Raw genomic sequence first — 7,658 nt, forward strand, 5'->3', positions numbered from 1 at the left:
TTCACTTTTTTTTTTTTTTTTTTTGGTCTAAGTGGAAGACAGCAACCATTCCCACACAGCCCAACCATACTTGTACCTCCTGAAGCCCCACCCACTGAGTGAGGGCCACTACTTGTTTTGCACCAACTGACCAATGATAGATGGCAACTAGTACCAACTCAATTCACCCCCAACTGCTCTTTACAAACAGTTAACAGATCTCTATGCACACACTCTCATTCTCTATCACATCCACCAGGAGACAGGTTGTGAGTCTGAAGGACTAACAATTAGTGAATAAAGGAGCATAGTATCCTGATCACACTGATGTATCAGAACAAAATAAAGGAAAGAAAAATCTTAGGCAGATCACACCAACACACAACCACGAATTAAGCACAAATACAACACCACCACAATGTCTCAGAGACAACAGACCATCAAAGTCCACACACAAAAAAATAAAGATAAAGTAGAAAAAATAAGGGACTAGGATACAAACCCAGAAAGCATCCCTGAGGAAAAAGCAGCATTGGAATTCTCTGATAAGGAATTAACAAGAATTATATTTGGGTACCATCAACAGATTGAGAGACAGATCAAGGACAACACTGACAAGATCAAAGACAACACTGACAAAATTAAGAAAACCCAGACAAAACTCTAGGGAGCTCTGGTAGTATAGTGCCAGAAGGCTGGCAGTTCAAACTTACCAGCCACTCCTCGGAAGGAAGGTTGGGCAATCTACTTCCGTAGTGATACTGCCTTGGAAACCCAAGGAGGGGTCACTATGAGTCGGGTCTGACTCGATGGCACATAACAACAACAACAACAGACAAAACTCTAGAACAGTTTAGAAAAATAATACAAGGAAAAAATGAAAATACAAAATTAGAAATAATACAAAAACAACAAATAGAAATTCAGACGATTAATACTAAGATTTCAGAAATAGATAAAACATTGAATGGTCAAAGGAGTAGACTCAAATCAATGGAAGACAGAATCAATGATATTGAAGACAAATACCTCAATAGTATATTATAAGGGAACAATCAGACAAAAGATCAAAACAAAATAAAGAAAGCCTAAGATTCATGTGGGATACTAACAAGAGGAACATCCTATGTGTAATCAGAATTCCAGAACATGAAGAGACAGAGAAAACTGTCAAAGATTTCTTGGAAGAAAATTTCCTTAATATGAGGAAAGTCAAGAATATATCCATTCAAGAAGTTCAATGAACCCGAAACAGGATAGACTTCAAAAGAAAATCACCAAGACATATCAACATCAAACTCACCAAAACCAGACAAAGAAAGAATCCTGAAAGCAGCATGGGAAAAATGAACAGTTACCTACAAAGGTAAGCTCTAACTTCTTGGCAGAAACTATGCAGGTGAGAAGGCAATGTGATAACAATTTCCAACCAAGAATTACATATCCAGCAAAACTGTCCCTCATATATAAGGGTGAAACTAGGACATTTCCAGAGAAGCAGAAACTGAGGGAATTTATTAAAACTAGAGGAGCTCTGGTGGCCTAGTGCCTCAGGCATTTGACTGCTAACCAGAAGGCAAGTGGGTCAAACCCACCAGGCACTGCTTAGAAGGAAGACTGGACAATATCCTTCTGTAGAGGTACCACCTCAGAAACCCAAGGAAAGGTCATTATGAGTTGGAACCAACTTGATGGCAGTGAGTTTGCTTTTCTTTTTTTTTTTTCAACCTTACAAGAGATGCTAAAGGGAGTCCTTTCGGTAGGGGACCAACAACAGCAAACAACAATTGATGATTAACATACATGATGGCATAACCCAGAAACCAAACCAGTAACAGAAGTAGCCAAACTAAAATAAGCTTACAAAACTTTAAACAGGGAACTAGAGGCATCAATTTGTAAATGAGGACAGCTACAAATCAAAAAAAGGGAATAAATAGTGTATTTACAGAACTTCTAAATAGTGAGAATGTCAAAACAATTGGGAGATAGAGCAGACTTTTTTAAACTTGGGAAAACAATAATAAATCACAGGGTAATTGCAAAGAAAAATAATAAACTTTCACATCAATCTGAAAAAGAGGACAAGCACAAATATTTAGCAAATAGTGAAACAACAGCAATGAAGGAAATAACACAATTCATAAACAAGATGAGCTCAGCACAGAGAATTATATGGAACAAAGAAATTAGCAATGCCATAAAAAATAATAACAAAATGACAGTAACAAATTCATACTTTTCAATAATTACACAGAATGTCATTGAATTAAAAGCACCACTCAAGACAGAGAGTTACAGAGTGGGCATGAAAGCATGACCCACCAATATATTGTCTATAAGAGAATCACCTTAGATTAAAAGACAAAAATAGACTAAAAATCAAAGGCTGGGAAAAGATATATCAAGCAAATGGCAAGCAAGAAAGGGTAGGAGTGGCAATAATAGTATCAGATAAAATAGGCTTTAAGATAAAAAATACCATACGAGACAAGGAAGGACATTATACAATGATTAAAGGATCAACTGAACAAGAGGACATAACCAAAATAAATACCTACACACCAAATGAAAGCACTCCAAAAAACATAAATCAGACTTTAACAGAAAAGACAATTAGATGACTCCACAGTAATAGTTGTTGTTGTCATTGTCATGTGCCATTGAGTTGGCCCCGACTCATAGTGACCCCTCCTTGGGTTGCCAAGGCAGTATCACTAAGGAAGTAGATTGCCCAATCTTCCTTCCAAGGAGGGACTGGTGGGTTTAAACTGCCAGCCTTCTGGTTAGGAGTCAAGTGCCTTAGGCACTATGCTACTAGAGCAGTAACAGTACGAGGCTTTAATACACCAGTTTCAATAAAAGATAGAACAACTGGAAAGAAATTCAACAAAGACACAGAAGAACTAAACAGTATGATCAAGCAACTTGACCTTATAGACATCTTCAGAACATTTTACCCAATAACAGCAAAATATACATTGTTTCCCAGCACACATGGAACATTATCTAGGATTAACTGTATGTTAGGCTACAAAGCAAGCCTCAATAAATTTATAAACTTTGAAATATCACAAAGCAACTTCCCAGATCACAATGCTATAAAATTAGAAATCAACACTAGGAAGACAAATGGAAAAAGAGCAAATGCATGGAAATTGAATAACATCCTCCTCAAAAATGACCAGGTAATAGAAGAAATTTTTTTAAAAAAAGAAATTAAAAAATTCCTTGAATCAAATGAGAATGAAAACACAACATAACAAAATCTTTGGGACACAGCAAAAGCAATGATCAGAGGCCAGTTTATAGTAATTGATGCACACATCAAAAGCAAAGAAAGAGCCAAATCAACACCTTAACCCAAAATCTCCAAAAATAAGAAAAAGACCAGCACAAAAGCCTACAGTCACAAGGAGAAAATAAATAATAAAGATCCGAGAAGAAATAAATTTAAAAAAACCAACAAGACTAGAAGTTGGTTCCTTCAAAATATTAATAAAATCAACAAATCACTGGCAAGTTAACAAAGGAAAAGAAGACAATGCAAATAACATGAATAAGGAATGGAATGGGTGACTTCACAACAGAACCAACAGAAACACAAAGAATAATGAATGAAGAACTGTACTCCAACAAATTTGAAAACCTAGAAGAAATGGACAGATTTCTGGAAACACACTAGTTAACTAAACTAAAACAGATTAAGGTAGAAACTTTGAACAGACTCATAAGACATGAAGAAATTGAACAGATAAAAAAAAAAAATTACCAAGAAGAAGAAGTCCTGGCCCAGATGATGTCACTGGAGCACCATACAGATTATTCAGAGAAAAGCTAACACCAATCCTACTCAAACTATTCCACAACATAGAAAAGGACAGAATACTCCCTAATTCATTTTATGAAGCAAGCATAAGTGTGACACCAAATTCAGGCAAAGACATCACTAGAAAAGGACACTATAGACCAATATACCTCATGAATATAGATGCAAAAATCTTCAACAAAATCCCAGCAGCAGACTCCAACTACACATCAATAATAATAATAATAATAATACCTCATAACCAAGTAGTATTCATACCAGGTATGCAAGGATGGTTCAACATTAGAAAAACAATCAGTATAATCCATCACATAAGTAAAATAAAGGAAAAGAATCACATGATCATATCAGTACATGCAGAAAAGACATTTGATATAATTCAACACCCATTCCTGATGAAAACTCTCTGGAAAAGTAAGAATAGATTCAAAATTCCTCAACATAATAAAAGGCATATATGCAAACACAATAGACAACATTAATCTCAATGGACAGAGATTTAAACTATTCCCCCTGCAAACAGGAATGAGACTAGGATGCCATTTAGCTCCACTTGTATTCAACATTGTATTGGAAGTCCTAGCCAGGGCAATAAGGCAAGAAAGGGAAATCAAAGATATCCAAATTGGTAAGGAAGAAGTAAAACTATTCCTATTTGCAGATGACATTTCTGCACATAGAAAACCCAAGACACTCAGAAAGGAAATTATTGGAACTTATTGAAAGATTTAGCATAGTGGCAGAATATAGGATCAACATCCAAAAACCAGTTGGATTCCTCTACACCAGCAATGATGTCTCTGAAAAGGAAATAAGGAAATCAATACATTTAAAATAGCTACTAAAAAGATAAAATACTTGGGAATGAATACGAAAGACCTGTACAAAGAAAATTACAAAACACTACTTCAAGACACTATAAGAGATACACCTATCTGAAAGAACATAACTTGGAGGACATTATGCTGAGTGAAATAAGTCAATCACAAAAGGAAAAATATTGTATTAGTCCATTACAGTAATAGTCAAGGAAATGTTGATCTGTGGAAGATCATTTTCTTTGTTGGTTACCAGGAGTGGGAGGGGAGGGGAGGGAATAGAGGTAAGTTTTGATTTGGGTGAAGAAAAGGCACTGTACCAAATGTGAGTGATCAATATAGTGACACTGAGGAAGAGAAAGACATAGAGAGGTACATGGGAACTACAGACAACAAAGATGAACCCTTTTGCACATATAGCACGGCGTGCTCAGTGAAGGCAAACACAAGTATATGGGTGGATAGATGTGTAGGCAGGCTGAAATATTAGATATGTATATGAACTGGAGAGTGCACCGAAGAACACGTATACAGTGTTGGCAGACAGTGGCCCAAAAACCTTATGTGTATGATCTGAATTCCCAGGTGTATAATGGGGCTGACAAGGGGCAAGGTTATAGTCACTGCTTGGTCACAGCCAGCTACCCAGAGGGACTGAGTAGTTGAACCTGTGGGCTCGGGACCATAGTCACAGAGGACATGAAGTTCAATTGACATAACATATTACACAAAGCATTGTTCTACCTTCTACTGTGGCGAGTAGCGACTGAGATCTTAAAAGCTTGCAAGCTGCCATCTAGATGTAACAATAAGTCTCTCCTCATTCAGAGCCAAGAAGAATGAAAAAAAAAAAAAAAATCATGGAAGCAATTAGTCCTAGTGACTGGTACACCATCCGATCTGCACCCTATACCACTATGAGACCAGAAGAAATAGATGGTGCTCAGCTACTACTGTCAACCACTTGGAAGAGGATCTTTGTAGGAGATCCTGGATAGACAGGGGGAACAATGTGGAACAAAACTCAAAATCATTTGGAAAAAAAACAAAAGCAGGGAACAGGTTTGCTGGCCTGATCAAGCCTGGTGGAACCACTGAGACTATGGCCCCTAGCTACCCTTCAGGTCTGGAATTGAACGCACACCTGTGGCTTCCAGCCAAATAACAGACAGGCATTCTAGTTGAGCATTTACCTGAGGTAGATACACTCCTTGGAGAGAACAAGCATGAGAGAAAGAAGGGCTGTTAAGGCACAGGGAGACAGCTGAGGGGGTAGGAGTGCATGGAAAGATGGACACAGGGAAGAGGTAACTACTGGGAGGAAGTAGGAGGGGAGATATTGCATTGTGCTAAATTGTGGTCAGTGTCATGAGACAAAGTGTATGTGACCTGCTATATGGAAAGTGTATTTACTCTGTAAATTTTCACCCAAATCACAATAGACACACACACACACACACACACAAAGACAGTATAAGAGACACACATCACATGGAACATACCATGCTCATGGATAGGAAGATTGAACATTGTGAAAATGTCAGCACTACCCAAAGCAATCTATATACTCAATGAAATCCTAATCCAGATCTCATCAACATTCTTTAAAGATATGGAAAATAAACATTCACTAATTGTGTATGAAAAGGAAAGAGACCTTGGATAAGCAAAGCACAATTGAAGAAGAACAAAGTAGGAATTCTCACACTCCCAGATCTCAAAAACTACTACACATCCACAGTTGTCAAAACACCCTGGTATTGGTACAATGACAGACATGAACCAATGGAACAGAATTAAAAACCCAAAAACAGATCCATTGACCTATGGTCAGCTGATCTTTGACAAAGGGCCGAAATCCATTAAATGGGGAAGAGATAGTCTCTTTCACAAATGGTCCTAGCAAAACTGGATATCCATTTGCAGAAAAATGAAACAAGATCTGTACCTCACACCATACACAAAAATGAACTCCAGATGGATCAAAGACTTAAATGTGAAACCTGAAACTACAAAGTTTATCAAAGAAAAATAGAGGCAGCTTAGGGGCCCTAATTTATGGCATAAATAGACTATCAAGCATAACCCAAGATTTACAAACAGCAGAAGATAAGCTAGATGATTGGGACCTTCTAAAAAATAAATTTTTATGTGCTTCAAAAGACTTCTTCAAAAGTTTAAAAAGTGAACCTATAGAATGGAAAAAAAATACTTGACAATGGCATATTAGACAAAGGACTTATCTCTAAAATTTATAGAAAACTCCAGCACTTCAACATCAGAAAGAAAAACAATCCAATTAAAAACATGCAGAAGACATGAACAGACACTTCACCAAATATATTCAGACAGCCAGCAAACACATGAATAAATGTTCGTGATCATTAGCCATTAGAGAGATGCAAATCAAAACAACCAAGAAATATTATCTCACCCCAGAATTAATAGCAAAGGGTTCAACACGACAGAAAATAACAATGTTGGCGAGGATGTGGCAAGACTGGGACTCTCATACACTGCTGGTAGAACTGTAAAATGACACAATCACTGTGGAAATTGGTATGGTGATTCTTTAAAAAGTTGGAAACAGAAATAGAAATACCATTTGATCCACTAGCCCCATTACTAGGTATATATCCTAAAGAAGTGAGAGGCAGGACACAACTAGACACATGCACACTCATGTTCATTGCTGCACTATTCACAATAGCAAAGAGATGGAAACAACCCAAGTGCCCATCAACCAAGGAATGAATAACAAACTGTGGTACATACATACAATGGAATACTATGCAACCCTAAAAATAATGTAGAACATACAAAACACTGTATAAGGTGGATGAACTTGGAGGATATTATGCTGAGTGAAGTAAGTCAATCATAGAAGGACAAATATTGTATTATTAGTCCACAACTGTAAAAAGTCAAGGAAAGGTTTCTACATGGAAGGAAACTTTCTTTGTTGGCTACCAAGGTTCTGAGGGGAGGGGAGGGAAAATTCCTAGATAAGATGGGGGAAATAATAATAATAA

The sequence above is a fragment of the Orycteropus afer genome, unplaced genomic scaffold, assembly GCF_000298275.1.
Source record: "Orycteropus afer afer isolate SDZICR_OR568_19922 unplaced genomic scaffold, OryAfe1.0 scaffold00096, whole genome shotgun sequence".
Classification (NCBI taxonomy): Eukaryota; Metazoa; Chordata; class Mammalia; order Tubulidentata; family Orycteropodidae; genus Orycteropus; species Orycteropus afer.